Source organism: Mesocricetus auratus, unplaced genomic scaffold, assembly GCF_017639785.1.
Source record: "Mesocricetus auratus isolate SY011 unplaced genomic scaffold, BCM_Maur_2.0 Super-Scaffold_100018, whole genome shotgun sequence".
NCBI classification, from domain to species: Eukaryota; Metazoa; Chordata; class Mammalia; order Rodentia; family Cricetidae; genus Mesocricetus; species Mesocricetus auratus.
The window spans coordinates 30,796,212-30,818,414 of NW_024429199.1; positions in this window are offsets into that span (position 1 = coordinate 30,796,212).

Here is a 22,203-nt window from a genome sequence, read left to right on the forward strand (position 1 = left end):
CTTCACCTTAGTGGTCTCTTGAGGATCACAGGAATAGAACTTTACAGACTCAGTCATCCAACTTCTTTCCTCGTTATATCCGTGGGAGCTATACACGCTTCGTGAGGAGCCTTTTAAAAACATGCAAGTGGTACCTATCCATTTTCATGTTCTCTAACATTTGGAAGCTTCACAACTTTAGCCTATTTAAATAGTTTCTATGAACATTTTTGCACATGGCTTCTGTTGCACACACACAGATAACCTCTAGGCTTGAATTAGCAACTCTTAGAACGTATGTTCACGAGTGGTAAAAGTTAGTTTGTTTGCTTGTTGATTTTTACATGAATTACCCATTTGTTTTTCTTTTTATATAAGTTTGATTTTAGCACTATGTGCATCTCTGTATGCATATATGCCTGCAGCTGATGATACCACTCATAAATTTAGACACTTAAAATCTGATATATTCATTTTCTGAAGCATGATGTTATATGTCACTCAGAGTGACCTTGAGTTCTTAGGCTCAAGTGATTCTGTTGCTTCAGTTTCCCAAGAATCTGAAACTATAGGACCTAACCCTGCACCCAAATTGACAGGTTCACAATCTGTGAATCAGAATAAAATAATTTCCAGAATCGCCACCACCATTAGAATGTTATACAGAAAAGACTGCTCAGAGCCAGTGGGTTGGCTCAATGCATAAAGCAGCTGTAGCGCAAGATGGGCCACCTGAATTCATCCCTGGAGGCAGCATATGGTTTGGAAGGAGAGAAGCCACTGGAATGTGCTGCCTCTGACTTCCTCGTGCATACCACAGCACACCCGTACATACACAAACCATAATCATTACAAAATTTTTAAAACTGTCCAGATATAATGACCCCACAGTTAGACAAATAACACTGTTGACATTGGGGAAATGTGTGTCTGGCTTGGAGAGTTAGAAGATAAAATTAAACAATTGGGAGTCCATAAAAGATCACCTTTAATGATCTATTCATGAGCCGATAAAATGCATACAGGGACAAGGCCATTTGTCAGTTCAGCAGCTTTTCAGACCAAAAAAAAAGAGGATTTCACACAGCAAGGTAGTTATTGGGATTACAATCAATTTTTTTCTAATTAAATTTCAAGTCTATGGTATACTCTTGGGCTTCACCGCTTAGTCCCTTGTAAAGTTTAGACTGGCTAAGTGGAATTTTCATGTACATTTCTGTCCATTTTTCTTTTGCAAGATAATTGACATTACTTATAAATTGAACTATGTCTCTAGAAATTTTATCCTCAGGGTTAAGTTTCTCTTATAACATTCACTCTCGTTATGCAAAGTAAACTTGTAAAGAAATCTAAATCCTGAGAGGACTCAAACTTTCAAGCTCAAGGTATTCTATTTTAATGATTTTTATTTTTAATGTTTTCCCTTGCAATAAAATTGTATCGTTCCTTCCCTCTAATTACTCTCATGCTCGCCCCTCTCAAGTTGGTGGTCTCTTTTTATTTTATTATACTCGTTTCATATGTGTCTGTGCGTGTGTAAATATATATCATGCGCTGAGTGTTTTCGTTGAGTATATATGGTTTCAAGGCTGAGCACTCTGTGTTGGAAAACCAATAAGGGGGCTCAACCATGAAAGAGGGCAATTATGCCTCTCCCAGTAATCATTGGTTACCTGTAGTTTTTCATCTAGGGGTAAGACCCTGTGAACTATTTTTCCCTTCCACTAATCTGAGCATGTCTGTTGATATTGCCATTGTTCTAGTACAGTTTATAGAGTCATTTTTAGGGAAGACTGCTTCACAGAAGACTCCCTGATATTCTGGCTCTTACAATCTTTCCGTCACTTCTTCCTAGGTGTTCCCTATGCGACCAATGAGGGAGCTGTGATGTAGGTGTATCCACTGGGACTGCGCTAACCATGATCTCTGCATTGTGTACAGCTGTGGCTTTCTGATATGGCTTCCATTTGCTATGAGAAGCTTCTTTTATGAGGGGTTGTAGCTATACCTCTCTGGGAGTATAATTGTAAGATTTAGAATGCGATATGGAATTAGTGCTGATCTACGAAAGTGATCATGACCTTACCCTGAGAAGATGGCTAAGTTAGTGCCAGGCATGATTTTTCTCCTATTGAGTGGGTCTTAAGTTCAATGAGACTGCTGTTGGTTAGCACATACATGTGAGAGCTACTTCTTACACCTATTAATATCTTACTGTGATGGTGATTGCCACAGTTCGTAGAGCTGCAGCTGGATGGGACTGATCTCAGCTTACATGGTATTTTCTGGAACCAAGGAAGACATGCAACAGGAAAGAGGATATAATGTGGGATTCAGCTTGAATTATCCTAAATGCATGGTATCTTCAGCAATAGGGGTCCACCCTCAACCCTCAACCCCTAAGAGGTAACCTAGGATCACACTGATAATCTGTATTGTTTTGGAAATCATATGGTCTATCCTCAACAACCCATCAAAAGGAGATTTCTTGTGCCTATTACTGTAGTATTATATAGTTACCATATTTTAATGTATGTATATGAATGCATATGGAAAGCCAAAATGCTTCTGATTATCTGTATACTCATAACCATTTAGATAAGAAAGTGTCTATTCCAAAGGCTGTGTTAGCAAATATTCAAGTAATGGACTCATAGAAAAAAGGTATTTTGTATTGGATGGTTTTTTTCATATATTAGAGGTTAAGTTCATGGCAAAGGTGTTTATATACTGTGTGTCAATATGGCTATTATGAAATTTCATTAATGATTAAAACTATGTAACAACTATTAGATGCATCAAAAATTCCAAATAGAATATGAATGTCTCTCACTTTTCAACAAACATCAGAAACAGGCATGTACTGAAGGAACAAACTGTTTATTTTATTCAATGTGCCATCCATCTGCTGAGAATTGTATCTTACTAATAGCTGTAAATATTCTTTGAGGTGAGCACTTAAGTCTTATATTTTACTTAAGACAACTAAATGGTTGAGGTAAAATGGCTTGCTTAATTCTACAAACGCAATAAAACTGTGTTCTGAAGCTTGATTTATGAGTTCAATGGCTGTTGTATCTCTTTGTTCCTTAAAAAACATGGGTAAGGGCCGGGCGGTGGTGGTGCATGCCTTTAATCCCAGCACTCGGGAGGCAGAGGCAGGCGGATCTCTGTGAGTTCGAGGCCAGGCTGGACCGACAGCCTCGAAAACAATACAGAGAAACCCTGTCTCGAAAACCCAAAAAAAACAAAAACAAAAACAAAAACAAAACAAAACAAAAATATGGGTAAGACCATTAGATGGTTCTATAGGTAAAGTATGTGCTGTATAAGCATGGAGACAAGAATTCAGAACACCAACACAAACGTAAAGCCAGGTCAATAAGGCACACATCTGTAACACCACAAGTGTAATGACAGGGACAAGCAGATCCTGGGACCTTCCTGAGGGATAGTTTACTCAACATTGAATACTCTAGTTTCAGTGAGAGACACTGTCTCAAAAGTTAGTGTAAAGTGATAAAGTAAGACATAAGATAACTGAAAACACTGTCAGTCTCAACATACTCATACAGAAGAGTGAAACACACACCACATATACATATAACACAAGTGATGCATAAAAATTAAATAATATTAAAAATTTTATTTTTAATAAGAATAAATGTAATTCCTATGTAAGTAAAGGATGGGGTTTTAACTATAAGATACTGAATGCTCATAAAATATGCATTATAGATTTTATGTACCTAATACAAGAAAATATAAAGAACTGTGTGCTTGTTTCAACTTTGTTAATAAAAGTATTCTATAAGTAAATTGGGACGATTTGAAATTTACAGTACTCTAATAATCTTTATTTCTCCAAATGTATTTCCCTTCAAAGTATTATGAAGAAGTCAAATGTTATATACACTGCAACATTATAGATTCACATTTAAGAGTTTTGGAAACACAAATGTATCTACAAATACTATTGATATTTAATAATTAGAGGCTTTGCAATCAATATTATGATAACAGAAAAGAAAATGAATAAAGTTTGAGAAATGAAGTAGCAATACAATATAAAATCCTAAAAGAGCAGCTGGGTGTTGGTGGCGCACGCCTTTAATCCCAGAACTTGGGAGGCAGAGGCAGGTGGATCTCTGTGAGTTCGAGACCAGCCTGGTCTACAAAAGCTAGTTTGAGGACAGTCTCTAACGCCATAGAGAAACCCTGTTTCGAAAAACAACAACAACAAAAAATCCTAAAAGAGCACTGGGACCAGCAGAATAAGAACTAAAATCAATGGAAGAGAATAGAAAGTTCAAAGTCAGTTTTACCTATAAAAATGTATTTTAAAGTATCTTTCAACAAATAAACACAGGGTAGTATAGATTACTTAGTATGCAATACTTGGAAATAAACAGCTCACATTACAAGAATGAGTCTCTATACAACACTAGATATGTTAGAATTCCAGTAAATTATCCGGGCGTTGGTGGCACATGCCTTTAATCCCAGCACTTGGGAGGCAGAGGCAGGCGGGTCTCTGTGAGTTCGAGGCCAGGCTGGACCGACAGCCTCCAAAACAATACAGAGAAACCCTGTCTCATAAAACCAAAAAAAAAAAAAAAAAAAGAATTCCAGTAAATTTAATGAATATGGTCTGGGAAAAACAAGAAAAAATAACTTAAAACTACTTTAATTTTCATTCTAGGAGAGAGAGGTTTATACTTAATCAAATTTATGAAGTAACTATCTAAAATAATAAGTTATCAACTCATAGAACAGCAAGACTTTAAATAAGTTACATTCTTATCAGTAAGAGTGTATATTACTGGTATATTATTGGTCAAAGTATTTTGTCCAAAATTGGAAAAAAATAATGATACAGTGGTTTGAAAGAAAATGTCCCCCAAAAGAGTGAAATTATTAGGAGGTATGGCCTGTCAGAGTAGGTGTGGCCATGTTGGAGGAAGTGTTTCACTATGGGGGTGGGCTTTGAGTTCTTCTATGCTCAAGTTACTTCCAGAGTCACAAATCACTTCCTGTTTCCTTCTGATCAAGATGTAGCCAGCAACATGTCTGCCTGCATTCCACCATGCATGTCTACCATGATGATAATAGACTAAATCTCTGAAACTACAACTACAAGTTTCCACCTCAAGTATAAATATTTTTATGTATAAGAATTGCCATGGTGTCTCTTCACAGAAATAGAAATCCTAAGACAATACACTAAAGATTTTGCTTATCTTTCCTTCCAACCAGAAAACAGTTAATAAGGTCAGAAATTTAGATCATTTAAAGTATATTAGATGAATAACAAGGAAAAATGAATTGTATTTAATTTGGTTAGAAAAAGAAAATGCATCCTAAGGAAGGACATAGAAAATTATAAATATATATTTATATACATATATATGTGTGTGTATTGATTTTTAAAAAGTCTATTATGTAAAACAAACTTTTTATAATTAGCAGAAAAAAATACTTGCAAGAAAAAACCCATAGTGAATTTCAATATGGGAATATATACTACTTAAAATTAAATGCAAACAGAAAATTTTAATCAAGTGTTATTGTACGCAAGATATATAGATAGCCTAATATTACTTTAATAGAGTGCAAAAAGTTGGTGAAAAAGAAATAATATTGCTGAAGAAATACTGCCCCCAGTTTTGTGTATAATGAAAAGCTAAAACCCCAGATAGAACAAATGAAGACATATTTATCACAGTATAAACTCTGTAGTTTTTCTCACTAAGATCAGTAATAAAGGAGAGATGTCTCTCCTTTCACAATTCCTTTTCAACAGTGTATTAGATGTCCTCAATAATGCAATAAGACATGAAAAGGAAATAAAGTGAACTTGAAAGGAAGAAATAAAACTGCTTTTATTCATGGATGATATTTAAGTTCATGTCAAAATTTTCAGGATAATAAAAATCAACAACAGGCAACATATCAAACCTCAACAGGTACAAAAAAAATTGGAATAACTCAATCCACCATATCAAACCACCTTGAGCTAAAATTAGAATTAAACAACAACACAAATTACAGAAACCCTAAAAGATCATGAAAATTGAATAATGCACAATTGCACCATTCCTGGGTCAAAGAAGAAACAAAAAAAAAATAAAGACTTCCTAGAATTCAATGAGAATAAAGACACAACATACTCAAATTTATGGGACACTATGAAATCAGGACTACAAGAGAAGTTCATAGCACTAAGTGCCCACATGAAGAAACTGGAAAATACTTACACTAAAGAATTGACAGCACAGCTGAAAGCTCTAGAACACAAAGAAGCAAACTCACCCAGGAGGAGTAGATGCCAGAAAATAATCAAATTGAGGGCTGATATCAATAAGGCAGAAACTAGGAAAACAACACAAAAATCAAAGTTGAGAAAATCAACTAGACAAACCTTTATCAAAACTTACCAAATGGCAGAGTGTGAACAATCAAATTAACAAAATTAGAAATGAAAAGGGGTACATAACAACGAAGACTAAGGGAATCCATATAATCATCAGGTCATACTTTGAAAACCTGTACTCCACAAAATCTGAAAATCTAAAGGAAATGGACAATTTTCTGGATAGGTATCACTTGTCAAAATTAAATCAAGAACATATAAGCAATTTAAATAGACCTATAATATCTAAGGAAATAGAAGCAGTCACCAAAAGTCTCCCAACACAGAAAAGCCCATGGCCAGATAGCCTCAGTGCAGAATTCTACCAGAAATTCAAAGAACAACTTATACAAATTCATCTCAAAGTATTCCACGCAATAGAAGCAGAAGGGTCTTTGCCAAACTCTTTCAACGAGGCTTCAATAAACTTGATCCCCAAGCCACACAAAGACACAACTAAGAGAGCTTCAGACCAATATCCCTCATGAACTTTGATGCAAAAATACTCAATAAAATATTGGCAAATCAGATCCAAGAACACATCAGAAAACTCATCCACCATGACCAGGTAGGCTTCATCCCAGGAATGCAGGGATGATTCAACATATGAAAATCCATCAATAAACAAGCTGAGAAACAAAATCACACAGTCATCTCACTAGATGCTGAAAAAGCCTTTGACAAAATCGAACATCCCTTCATGATAATGATCTTGGAGAGATCCTGGATAACAGGAACTTACTAAAAGCTATATACAGCAAAAAGACAGCCAACACCAAACTAAATGAACAGAAACTCAACGTGATTACGCTAAAATCAGGAACAGAACAAGGCTGTCCACTCCCTCCATACCTCTACAATATTGTACTTCAAGTTCTAGCTAGAGCAATACGACAACAAAAGGAGATCAAGGGGATGCAAATTGGAAAGGAAGAGGTCAAACTTTCCCTATTTGCAGATGATATGATAATTTACATAAGTGACCCAAAAGATTCTACCAGGAAACTCCTGAAGCTAATAAATACCTTCAGCAAAGTGGCAGGATACAAGATCAACTCAAGAAAGTCAGTAGCCCTACTATATACAGAGGATAAAAGGGCTGAGAAAGAAATCAGAGAAATATCTCCCTTTACAATAGCCACAAGCAACACAAAATACCTTGGGGTAATGCTAACCAAACAAGTGAAAGACCTGTATCAGAAGGACTTTGAGTCTTTAAAGAAAGAAATTAAAGAAAAAAACCAGAAAATGGAAAGATCTCCCATGCTCTTCGATAGGTAGGTTCAACAGTAAAAATGACACTCTTACAGAAAGCTATATATAGATTTAACACAATCCCCATTAAAATACCAGCACAATTCTTCACAGACCTTGAAAGAACAATTCTCAACTTTATGTGGAAAAACAAAAGACCTAGCATAGCCTAAATAATCCTGTTCAACAAGGCAACATCTGGAGGCATCACCATCCCTGACTTCAAGCTCTATTATAGAGCTATAGTCCTGAAAACAGCTTGGTATTGGCAAAACAATAGACAGATAGAGCAATGGAATCGAATCAAACACCCGACATTAACCCATACATGCATGAACACCTGATCTTTGAAAATGAAGCTAAAATTATACAGTAGAAAAAAAAGCATCCTCAACAAATGGTGCTGGCATAACTGGAGGCTGACATGTAGGATCCATGTCTATTGTCATGGAGAAAACTTAAATCCAAATGGATCAAAGACCTCAACATAAATCCAGGCACAATGAACCTGAAGAGAAAATGAGTGGCACCCTTGAAACAATTGGTACAGGAGACTGCTGCCTGAACATAACTCCAGTAGCACAGACACTAAAATCAATAATTAACAAATGGGACCTCCTGAGACTGAGGAACTTCTGTAAGGCAAAGGATATAGTGAGCAAGACAAAAAGGCAAACCACAGAATGGGAAAAATATTCACTAACACCACATCTGAGAGAGGGCTGAACTCCAAAATTTACAAAGAACTCAAGAAGCAAGTCTCCAAAACACCAAAGGGTCCAAATAAAAAGTGGGGTACAGAACTAAATAGACAATTCTCAGTAGAGGAGTCTAAAATGGCTGAGAGACACTTAAGAAAGCATTCAACATCCCTAGCCATCTGGGAAATGCTAATCAAATAAACTCTGAGATACCATCTTACTCCTGTCAGAATGGCTAAAATCAAAAACACCAATGACAACTTATGCTGTAGAGGATGTGGAGAGAGGGGAACACTCCTCCACTGCTGGTGGGAGTGCCGAGTTGTTCAGCCACTTTGGAAATCAGTATGGATATTCCTCAGGAAAATGGGAATCAGTCTACTATAAGACCCAGCAATTCCACTTTTAGGCATATACCCAAAAGATGCACATTCATACAACAAGGATGTCTGTTCCACTGTGTTCATAGCAGTATTACTTGTAATAACCAGAACCTAGAAGCAACCTAGATGCCCCTCGACTGAAGAGTGGATAGAGAAAATGTGGTACATTTACACATTGGAGTACTAGTCAGTGGAATAAAACAATGGAATCTTGAAATTTTCAGGCAAATGGATGGCACTATAAGAAACCTTCCTGAGTGAGGTAACCCAGTCACAAAAAGACAAACATGGTATGTACTCACTCATTTATAGATTTTAGACATGAATCAGGGGAGTGCCAGCACACAATCCCATTGCCAGAGATTCTGGGAAACAGAACCTTCGTACAGCGACTGATGAAAGCAGAGGCAGATACCCACAGATAAACACTGAACTGAACTCCTGGAATCCAGTGTCAGAAAGGGAGAACTGATGGGCAAAAGAGTTAAGACTTGGCTGGTTTAACCCACAAAAACACTGACCTGAACAAGGGGGAGCTCTTGGATCCCATATTGATGGATGTGTGGAAAGCATGGGACTGACCCAGAACCCCTGAATGTGGGTGTCAGGGAGAAGGCCTCTATGGGGCCTTGGGTGGTATTTATCCCTGGCGTACAAATAGACTTTGAGTGTCCATCCCACAATGAAGGATGCTCTCTCAGCCTGGACTCTTGGGGCAGGCATAGGCCCTGCCCTGGATGAAGTGACAGACTCTGGAGGTCCACCATGGAGGGCATCACCTTCCCTGGGGATCTGAGTGGAAATTTGGTGGGAGATTTGGTGGAGAGCGATGGGGAAACAGGGAGGCAGAAGGAGCTGGGATTGACATGTGAAACAAGATTGTTTCTAACTTAAATAAAAAAAGGAAAGAAAGAAAAAAATTAAAATCAACAAGAAAAAATATTTATTGGAAATAATAAAGAATTACAGCAGGATTTAAAGACTTAAAATTAATATACAGAGTCAACTGTTTTACTATGAATTATCAATATGAAATGGTTTTAAATTCAAAACACTAAAGTTTTTGTATTGAGTCTCCAAAGTGAAATACACAGATGCAAATCTAATAAAGTATATACAGTATCAATTTGAGGAAAGCTATAAAAGTACAGCAAATGAAACCAGAAACTTAAATAAATGGAAACAATTGTCTATAGTCATAGATAAGAAGAATGACTTGAATATCCATGATCATACCTTTATGTATAGATTCAATCCAATCCAATCAATAGCCCAGTAAGGTAATATTTGAGCATCAGCAAAATGACAATAATTTCCTCAAGACCAGTAATAGTGAACACAATATTGGGAAAAAAAGATAAAAATCAGAGAATTGATTCTACCTGAAGACACATTACAAATCTGTAGCCCCCAGAATAGTGTGGCGATGGTAAAAGAAAGAAAAGTCAGTTGGTGGAATAAAAGATAGGTCTTGAAAATATTCCCACAAAATAAAAATAACTGTTCCTCGACAAAGAACTAAAGGGAACTATAGAGAAAAAATTAGTACAATCGTGGTATCTAGAGTAAACATCAGAATGAATAGTTGTTTTCTGTAAGTACTTAGACCTTGAAGAAATCATTATGGAAAATAGTGATTATTTTCTGTTGCCTATAGAGTTGTTTTTTCTGAAGCAGCTTTACAGCCTTTGCATGACTCTGGTCACAAAATGGTCCTGACACACCTGGAGCATCCTGCATAAATGGGTACTGCAAACAGTACACAATGAAGATTAAAGGGGCAAGGGTGTGATGTTTTCTGAAGGAAATTAGATCAGGGGTTTTGGTACAAAGAATTTGTTTTACCTAAAAATAACTTTTGTATAACAATCAGTAAATACCTCTTTGCACAGCTGTTGGGGTTTGGTTCTTCAGAACTGTTTCTCCCAGCTGCTAGAGAGCCTAAATTACAATTTGGAGGGTCCCTCTTTCTTTGATCATCCCTCACAATACAGGACACCTGACGTTTGGCATCCAGGGTGGGGCTCAAAATCAGAGAATCCAGACACTCCAGGATTGGAGGAAACATTCACTCATGATAAGTAAGACTCCAGGATTTGGCAGGGGCATGCTGAATTTAAATTCCCCATTTCAGGAGCAACACTATGTTCAGTTACTGCTGTAATTTAAGAAAAAATGCCTTGAAGAGAAGCCATGCTATACAAGAAGAATCACATAGGAGGTTTATTGAAAGAGGAGAGAAGGGGCAGAAAAAGGGGCAGAGAGGGGAGGGGAGGCCAGTCCCTGGGGACAAGAGTGGTGGAAGAGAAAGGAAAAGAGGGAGGGAGGGAGAAAGGGAAGGAAAGACAGAGGGAGAGAGAGAAACAGAGACAGAGATGGAGGTGGGCAGGGCCCTTTTAAAAGGGAACATAGTGACTGCACAGGAGGTGCTCTTAGTGGCTGCAGCTGAGGGCATATCTTAGTAGAACCTCAAGGACAGGCCTGAATGCTAACAGTTACTAAATACAAAAGCTCCAAAGACAAAGAATAAAGAAGAGAAAGGGGCTTTTTTCCGGTAGAAAATGGGGAAGGGAAGGGGGACTCCCCAACATAAAAAGCAGAAATGTTTGTGTTCGGATCAGTTGGAAACCTACAGAAATGACAGCTCTGAAATAATCTAAAGAAGCAGTGGTGGCATATGAAATGCATTCACCCTAAGTAAGACAGGTTTTAAATAACTCGGCTATGCAGACTAGAATTATTCCAAAAGATCGAACAAACATAATGGCAGCTGGAAAGCAGAGCTTTTGGCTGGAAGATACCTGTCAGCCCTTTCTGCCAAGTGCCTTCCAGCACAGAGTGGTAACACCTGAGTTCCAAGAACTGAATGACAGGGTGGAGATCTGCTGCTGCAGCCCCAACTGGGGTTAGACCTTATTTTGTTTGCTTGTTTGCTTGCTTTTTGATTAAGTGGTGTTTGTTTGTTTGTTTGTTTGTCTTTCTCTCATAGTGGGAATAGCTCAATATTAAAGGTCCCTTTGTAGAAAATGTGTTTTGTGTTTCCATAATAGTGAGAATAACTTAATATCAGTGGTCCCTTCATAGGAGAAAAAAAATTAAAACAAGCCCAACTTCTAGTACTGAAACAATCACAACCAAGGCATAAAATAATAAGACAATGCCATTTAAATTTCATTAGATGGAGGATGCTCTCTTCTCTTGATCATCTCATTAATGCTTAAATGAATGTTTAATTTTCATGGTAAATGAACCAAAAGAGCAAAATTTGGAATTTTGAACTACATCATTGGGTACGCTCTTATCTGTTTACCATTACTGAAGATTTGGCTCTGCTCTTTAAGTTACTTTCTGAAAACTCTTGGTTAGATTCTATAAAAATGTAATGCCTGACACAGAGCATGTTATTAAATTATTAAATAATGTGGCTGCTAAGGCAGTGGCTCATAGAAATAATCTCTTACTGATAAACAACTTGCTAAAACTATTTTTCCACTAAATAAAATGCAGGAAAATTGTTGGTTCCACACTGTTAATAATTGGCAAGTCAGAGTAATGTGCTATTTGGGATCTATAAAAATGAAAAAGGATCCTCACTTTAAGATTTTATAAAAATATTCCATGAGTATTGCCTGAAGTTACTTCTTAGAATCCTATAGAGATTGTTTTTAATGCTTTTATAGATAGCTCTAGAAAAGTACGAAGAGCATGTTTACATACAAATTCCACATTTTCCATAAAAAGACTCTACCCACTGTGAGTTATACAACTAAAAAAATATAAACTCGCTGTAATCAATCAGCTTTTATTACATGTTCCCAGCCATTAAATATTTTAACTGACTCTTCTGTTTATTTAAATTTAGATGATCGTTTATTGGATGGACTAAGAAGAATCAGAGTCTTATGGTCATGGTTGATATCTTTGGAAGCCCAGTTTTCACATCCTCACCCAAAATGTGTATCCTTGAGGAATACTGAGGCTCAACATTAACTGCCCTCATGTATCAATTAACACATGTACTGAGAATTGAAAGTGACCTAACTTGAGAGAAAAAGAATATTGCAGACAGATTGTGAATATAGAAAGGATATAGTGGAAGGAAATATTTGGAATTGGGTACTTGAAAAGGAGTCTAGTAAACAGAAAGCTAACGAGGATGGGACATGAGGAGTTTGAAGATAAAAATTAAAGAAACAGAAATTTTAAAGAGGCTTAATGTGCTCCTACAGCCCCATTTCCATGTTTTAAACACTAGCAGGAAAAACATGCCTAAGAAGAAAAGCCGAGAACTGCTATGGCAGTTTAAATCATAAAAAGTTAATGACCAATGTTAACTAAATGCACTTTTTGTTTTTTAGTTTTATGCTTGTCTTTAGTCTGACAAAAGATCAGATTCTAGCAAGAAAAGTAGTTAAAAGAAGCACGTGAGGTCATGTCCTTTATTGACGGCTTTATTTTATACAGCATACATTTTATATGTTATCCCAAACTTCTAATATGTAATCAGCAATAAAAGAGCACAGCTTGATATCTGAAAATACAACTGTCTGTATTTTGAACATTCTTTGCTGTCAGGTAGTAAAGGTCTGTGCTCAAGGTGCACCTCTGACATACACAATGCCTCTCCCTAACTAGTAAGCTACAGACCACAGCCCTGGGCATGACATAGGGCCCTGGAAAGTCCAGCAAAATACCATTGTATCTTATCTGAAACTTAACTTTGTCAAACAGTTCTTTATATATTTCCTTTCTAGAACCCTTACAGCTAAAAAAATGATGAAGATCCTGCTTATGCTAACAAATGATTTAAAATTTTTAGTATTTATCATTTAGTATTTATCTACAGAGCCAAGCTATTGTGAAATGACACCACCAAATACTTAAATGATAAATTTGAAAAAAATTTAAAGGGGGTTAAGAGGCTACACCAACTTAAATCCTCACATACTATTTAACTATGCTAACTTTAATTTTTTAATGTTATTTTAAAGAAAAATGGTTTTTCTGATACCCAACAGCATTTTCCCTAAAGGAGACACAACCTAAAGTTAGTGTTAAATTAAAATAAAGAGTCCGGCGCTCTAACATTGAGGTGATGTAATGCTTGTACCTTTTCAGGAAAAAAAAAAAAAACCAAGTCCCAGATGGTTCCTGATCTGATGCATCTGTCCAGGACAACACAAATAAAACATCTAAAGACAGACAACAAATCCATCAAAAGAAGGTGTTCCAAGAGGGAGAGTAAGCTAATAACTTGGGGACCCATTAGGACTTAGTCACTAGACATTTTGTTCACAGCAAAAATATTAACAAAAAAATCATTAGATTTCTTATTATGACAACTGTTGTATTTGCCTTTGCTCTGATAACTTTAGTGACTTTTACAGTGTTGGAAGTTACTATACAAGCTGCTGGGGAGAAAAGTTAGTCTCACACAGCACTTTCTATAAACTACAATACCAACCTGCCAGGCAAATTGAGCCCATTCTAACAGTAATGGCAAGATGGTTGTGGGTATAATCAACCACTTTCTGATTGGACTTGGAGCCTCCAATTCACAGGAAGATTTCATTTCCAGTATTGCAAAGCTGACCTTTAGCTCATGACTGGGGTATCGTAAGCCCCTGTGGCAAATCTACTGGTGTTTCACTAACTCGTCATATTGTCAAATGCACTACTTTCTTAATAAAATTTTTATACACCTATATTTGTACTGCTCTCAACTTTGGACAGAGAAGCTTATTTTTGGTGTGGGTAATGATTAATGCAGACCCATAACTGATTAAAGTGATGAAAATAAATGACTAATTGCTCAGCCACACACGGCTTATCTATATCAACTTCCCTGCCCACACCCAAAGCGAAGGGACCAGCACAAAAGAGGAGGTTTAAAGAATGTAAGATTTGGAGGATGGAGAGAGGAGCCGACCAATGTTATCTTCTTGTCATGACTATTGGGTAAAAGAGAAATAGCACTCAAGTCTACACATCCCATAAAGGGAACTCATGACAAAAAAGTAAAGCTTTGCCCCAAAATCCAAGTCGGTGAAGCCGAAGCTTCTGATTGTTAACAAGAGTTTGATTAAAGGGTGACTCGCAGAAGCTGGAATTAGACTTCAAAGCTGATGATGGATGCATCATCATCATAAAAGTTGCATCCTTGGGACTTGCTGCAAAATTTACAGGGATTCTGCAGGTCCAAAAGACTTCATTTCACACTGGGCATTCTTGGTGCACACCTTTAATCCCAGCACCTGGGAGGCAGAGGTAGGCGGATCTCTGTGAGTTTGAGGCCAGGCTGGTCTACAGAGCGAGTGCCATGACAGCCTACAAAACAGTACAGAGAAACCCTGTCTCAAAAACCAAAAAAAGACCTCATTTCAGCAGGTGGGCTAGTCAATCTCCCAACCCCCACCTGACCATGCCCACAGCTGTCCACTGCTTCTGTATATAACACTGAAGAGGGAGAGGCCTTTGAGTTTCCAAGTTGCTGCTGTCCCAGACATGAGTTTGGTTACTTCCTGAGTCTCGTGAGTCTTTTCCTCCCTTCTGGAGGGACTATTTTTTTAGGGAAAAAAATCTATTTTTAATAAATGAAAAACACAAAATTCATACATATCAACAAAGAAAAATGACACAATGAAGTAAAAAATAAGTCTATATTAATAATGGAGACTTTATCATCCCAATGTTAAGAATTAGTTGTTTGAAAATTCCATTCAGGTTGTTTTCGTCATATCAACCCCCACTCCACCTCTTTGTAGGCCCTCTCTCTGCATCCTACCCACACAATTTCATGTCTTTCATTTTCACCTATAATGTCTAATTTGTGTTGCCTATATATTCTTGCATATGTGACCATGCACTGAAAGGTAGTGGACTTACCAGGGGCTGCATTCTTAATGGAAACTGCCTATTTCAATTCAGGTGAAATGGCTTTACAAAATGGCATGGCTGATGCACACATTAGCTTACAACAACTATGGTTGCCTGCACTAAACCTTCACAAGATCAAGCTAGCAAAACTTTCAGCATGAATGGAGGAGGTCTCTCAAGGCTATACTCCTAGCTAAGGAGCTATTTTGGCAATGTAGCCTCTGGTAGATTGTTCATGCCACAGTGACTGTCACCATGCTGGGTTGCACATGGTCAGCACTAATCTGATTCAGGCAGAGGTATGCTGGCTTGAATAAGAATGGCCCCTGTGGGCTCACATAATTGAGCGTTTGATCACCAGGGTGTGGCACCAAGAGAAGGTGTGACTTTTTGGAGTAGGTATGACATTATGGAGGAAGGAAGTGCGTCACTGAGCATGGACTTTGAGGTTCAGAAGCCCAAGCCAGGCCCAGTGACTCTCTCTCTTCCTGCTCCCTGCAGATCCATATGTAAAACTCTCAGCCCCTCAGCAGCTTCATGCCTGCCTTCTGCCACCATGCTTCCCACCATGCTGATAACGGACAAAATCTGTGAAACTGCAAGCAAGCTCCAATTAAACATAAGAGCTGCCATGGCCGTGGTGTCTCTTCACAACAATAGAACAATGACCGATACAGAAGGCTATTAATAATGATGATAATCTTTTGCTTAGGATCTAAGTTGAGTGTATGGTGGAAGTTGAATCCTGGGGACAGCTGTCAGGATGTAGATAGGAGTAAATAAGATTAAATACCTGATATATGTGTAGGGCACTTTCAAATGGTAGATTAAAATATTATTTACAAAAAATTAAAATAAGATAAACAGGTAAAATAACCACATGTAAAAACATTCATCATCATAATATTTGAGGGTATATAAAGTTATCTTACAGCATAATATTTTAAAGCATAACAAATTAAAATAACAATGTTTTATTCTATATAGTCTGAGTTGTAATGCTCAGTATCCTGCTCTAACAGTTTGCTTACATGGGTTGTTGGAAAACTTTTCAGGAAAAACTAGTTAGGGTTTTTCTGGCATAATGATGGTAGTTACAAGTCAAGATGGCAGAAGTCAGGTCAAGCAGAATCTATAGAGCAATGTTTTCAACTCTTTGGATAAGAACCAAAGACAGGACTTAAACCACATGCTATGAATATGTTTAGTTTTGCAAGTAACTGCCAAGATGTGTTGTATATTTTTGCATTCCTGCAATTATTGAATGAGGGTCCATGTTGTTCCAAATTCTCATTAGTATTTAGGGCTACCAGTGCTTGAAATTCTAGCTAGAGCAGTAAGACAACAAAAGTAGATCAAGGGGATACAAATTGGAAAGGAAGAAATCAAATTTTCAATATTTGCAGATGATATGATAGTTTACATAAGTGACCCAAAAAACTCTACCAGGGAACTCCTACAGTTGATGAACACCTTCAGGAAAGTGCCAGGCTACAAGATTAACTAAAAAAAATCAGTAGCCCTACTATATATAAATGATAAATAGGTTGAGAAAGAAACCAGAGAAACATCACACTTTACAGTTGTCACAAACAATGTAAAACATCTTGGGGGTAATGCTAACCCATCAGGTGAAAGACCTGTATAGCAAGAACTTTGAGTCTTTAAAGAAAGAAGTTAAAGAAGACACAAGAAAATGGAAAGCTCTCCCATGCTCTTAAATAGGTAGGATCAACATTGTAAAAACGGCAATCTACCAAAAGCAATCTACAGATTCAACGCAATACCCATCAAATTACCAGCACAATCACAGAACTATAAAGAAACCTTTCCAACTTTATATGGAAAAACAAAATAACCAGGATAGCCAAAACAACCCTGTACAATAAAGGAACTTCAGGAGGCATCACCATACCTAACTTCAAGCTCTATAATAGAGCTAGAGTCCTGAAAACAGCATGGTGTCCACACAAAAATAGATAGGTAGACCAATGGAATCGAATTGAAAACCCTGATTTTAACCCACACACCTACAAACACTTGATTTTTGACAAAGTAGCTAAAACTATACAATGGAAAAAAGAAAGTATCTTCAACAAATGGTGTTGGCATAACTGGATGCTGGCATGTAGAAGACTGCAGATAGATCCAGGTCTATCGACATGCACAAAAAAAAAATCAGTCTACTATAAGATCCAGCAATTCCACTCAGGCACTTACCCAAAAGTTGCACATTCATAAAACAAGGACATCTGTTCACTTATTTGTAATAGCCAGAACCTGGAAGCAACTTAGATTCCCTCAACTGAAGAATAGATAGAGAAAATTTGGTACACTTACAGCAATGGAATACTACTTAGTGGAGAAAGACAATGGAATCCTAAAATTAGCAGGTAAATGGATAGAACTATAAGAAACTATCCTGAACAAGGTAACCCAGTCACAAAAAGACAAACATGGTATGTACTCATTCATAAATAGATTTTAGACATAGAACAAAAGATAACTAGTCTACAATTCACACTGCCATAGAAGCTAGGAAACAAGGAGAACCATAAGAGAGACATACATGGTACCCCATGGAAGGGGAAAGCGACAAGATCTCCTGAACAACTTGGGAGCCTGGCAGGAGGGAAGAGGGAGTAAGGAGAAAGAGAGAGGGAGAAGAGGAGGGGAGAGGACATGAGGGAGCAGGAAGGTTGAGTCATGGGAAAAATAGAGGAGAGCAAGATTAGAGATATCATAATAAAGGGAGACATTCATTATAGGTTTAAAGAGAAATCTGGCACTAGGGAAATTTCCTGAGATCTATAAGCATGACATCAACTAACAATCTAAGCAATTGTGGATAGGCTACCTTAAATGCCTGTCCCTGATAATGAGATTGATGACCTTATATGTCATCTTGGAACCTTCATCCAGTAGCTGATGGAAGCAGAAGCAGACACCCACAGCTAAACACTAAGCTGAACTCCTGGAATCTAGTTTCAGAGAGGTAAGAGAGATGAGCAAAGTGGTCAAGACCAGGCTGGTGAAACCCACAGAAACAGCTGACCTGAACAAGGGGGAGCTCATGGACCCCAGACTGATAGCTGGGAAACCAGCCTAGGACTATTCCAGACGCCCTGAACCTGGGTGTCAGTGAGGATGGCTCAGCAATCTATGGGGCCTTTGGTAGTAGATCAGTATTCATCACTAGCATACGAAATGGATTTTGAGAGCTCATTTCACGTAGAGAGATACTCTCTCAACCTAGACACTCAGGGGAGGGCCTAGGCCCTGCTCCAAAGGATATGACAGACTTTGAAGATTCTCCATGGAAGGCCTCACCCTCCCTTGTGAGCCAAAAGGAGATGGGATAAGGAATTAGTTGGGGGGCAGGGGAGGAGAGGAAGGAGAGGGAACTGGAATTGGCATGTAAAACAAGCTTGTTTCTAATTTGAATTTAAAAGAAAAAAGGATGCACACCATATTATTCCAAGTATAGGGCACTGTTCAAAAGGCAAAGCTATAGAGAATGAAGAAACATAGCTGCCAGTTGTTGAGGGAGGGGCACTCTGAATATGCAAAGTACAAAGGATTTCTGGATTAGTAGAAATAAGTACTCTGTATGACACCATAATAATAAACGTGTCTAATACATAAAAAAACACAACACTAAGGATGACTCCTAATGTATATTGTGGTCTTTGTGTAATTTGTAACACAAATACACATTGTAATTTCAATATAGTTTCACTAATTGTAACAAATACACCACTCCGATAAACTGTACCATGGGAAAAGGGTTATATGTATTTCTTCTTTTCTGGTGACCTAATCACCATTTTTTTTTCTTTTTTATCATTTTTTATTTTAATTTTAAATAGCTTGTTTTACATGTCAATCCCAGTTCCCTCTCCCTCCACTCCTCCCGCACTCCCCATCCCCCCCACCCTCCCACCCTATTGCCAAATCCTTCCACATAGGGGATATCTAGAGTCTGTCATTTCACTCTGGGCACTCTGGGTCCAGGCACTCCCCTAAGAGTCCAGGCTGAGAGAGCATCCCTCTTTGTGCTATAGGCACACGAAGACTGTTTGTATTCCAGGGATAGACACTGATCCACAGCTCAGGGCCCCATAGGTTGCCCAGGCCTTCTCGCTGACACTCCCATTTGGGGGGGTCCAGATCAGTCCCATGCTGGCCTCCCCACTGTCGGTCTGGGGTCCAAGAGCTCTCCCCTGTTCAGATCAGCTGTCTCTGCTGGTTTTGCCAGCCCATTCTTTGCCAATTTGCTCATCACTCCTCTCTCTCTGTCACTGGGTTCCTTGGGTTCAGTTCAGTGATTAATTGTGTGTTTGCCTCTGCTTCCATCAGTCACAGGATGAAGGCTCCCGGATGGTTATAGACATCAAGTTCATTGTCAGGAATGGGCATTCGAGGTGGTCTCTCCACTATTGCTTAGCTTGCCAATTGGTGTTATCCCTTTAGATCACTCGAGGTCACTCTGGTACCTGATCTGTCTTCGATCCTATGATTCCCTCTTCCCCCTATTCTACCCCCAACCCGTCAACTTCCTGTTCCCCCATGACCAACTCTCTTCCTCTTCACCCCCTCTCTTCTTCCCAGGTCCCACTCCCCCCCACCCCTCGCAGTGTTTCCCATCCATTCAGAGGATCTTGTCTCAATCCTCTTCTCTTGGGTACTATGCATATATGCATATCTTTTAGGTTCTTTCCTGTTTCCCAGACTCTCTATCAGTGGAAGTGCAGACTGGCGCTATCCTGATCCATGTCTAAAATCCATATATGAGTGAGTACATACCATGTTTGTCTTTTTGCGACTGGGTTACCTCACTCAGGATGGTTTCTTCCAGTGCTATCCATTTACCTGCAAATTTCAAGATTCCATTGGTTTTTTCTGCTGAGTAATACTCCATTGTGTAAATGTACCACATTTTCTCTATCCACTCTTCAGTTGAGGGGCATCTAGGTTCTGGCTATTACAAATAATGCTGCTATGAACATAGTGGAGCAGATGCCCTTGTTGTATGAACTTGCCTCAGTTGGATATATGCCTAAGAGTGGAATTGCTGGGTCTAGTGGTAGATTAATTCCCATTTTCCTGAGGAATCTCCATACTGATTTCCAAAGAGGCTGTATGAGTCGGCACTCCCACCAGCAGTGGAGGAGTGTTCCTCTCTCTCCACATCCTCTCCAGCATAAATTGTCATCGGTGTTTTTGATTTTAGCCATTCTGACAGGAGTAACATGGTATCTCAGAGTTGTTTTGATTTGCATTTCCCTGATGGCTAAGGATGTTGAGCACTTTCTTAAGTGTCTCTTGGCCATTTTAGCCTCCTCTATTGAGAATTCTCTATTATCTCTGTACCCCACCTTTTAATTGGATCCTTTGGTGTTTTGGAGACTTGTTTCTTGAGTTCTTTGTAAATTTTGGAGATTAACCCTCTGTCAGATGTGGGGTTAGTGAATATCTTTTCCCATTCTGTGGCCTGCCTGTTTGTCTTTTTGACTGTGTCCTTTGCCTTACAGAAGCTTTTTAGTTTCAGAAGGTCCCATTTGTTAATTGTCGATCTCAGTGCCTGTGCCACTGGTGTTATGTTTAGGAAGTGGTCTCCTGTACCAACTCGTTGAAGAGTATCTCCCACTTTCTCTTCTAAAAGTTTCAGTGTGGCTGGATTTATGTTGAGATCTTTGATCCATTTGGACTTAAGTTTTGTACAAGGCAATAAACATGGATCTATCTGCAGTCTTCTGCAGACCAGTACCCAGTTATGCCAGCACCATTTGTTGAAGATGCTTTCTTTTTTCCATTGTACAGTTTTAGCTTCTTTGTCAAAAATCAAGTGTTCATAGGTGTGTGGGTTAAAATTATGGCTTTTGATTCGGTTCCATTGGTCTACCTGCCTATTTTTGTGCCAATACCAAGCTATAATAGAGCTTGAAGTCAGGTATGGTGATGCCTCCTGAAGTTCCTTTATTGTATAGGGTTGTTTTGGCTATCCTGGGCCTTTTGTTTTTCCATATAAAGTTGATTAATGTTCTTTCCAGGTCCTTGAAGAATTGTGATGGAATTTTGATAGGGATTGCATTGAATCTGTAGACTGCTTTTGGCAAGATTGCCATTTTTATTATGTTGATCCTACCAATCCAAGAGCATGGGAGATCTTTCCATTTTCTGGTATCTTCTTTGATTTCTTTCTTTAAGGACACAAAGTTCTTGATATACAGGTCTTTCACTTCCTTGGTTAACATTATCCCCAGATATTTGATGCTGCTTTTGGCTATTGTAAAGGGTGATGTTTCTCTGATTTCTTTCTCAGTCACTTCATCATCTGGATATAATAGGGCCACTGATTTTTTTGAGTTTACCTTGTATCCTGCCACATTGCTGAAGGTGTTTATCAGCTCTAGGAGTATCCTTGCGGAGTTTTTTGGGTCACTTATGTAAACTATCATACCATCTGCAAATAGTGAAAGTTTGACTTCTTCTTTTCCTATTTGTATCCCCTTTATCTCCTTTTGTTGTCTCATTGCTGTAGCTAGAACTTCAAGTACAATATTGAAGAGATATGGAGAGAGTGGACAGCCTTGTC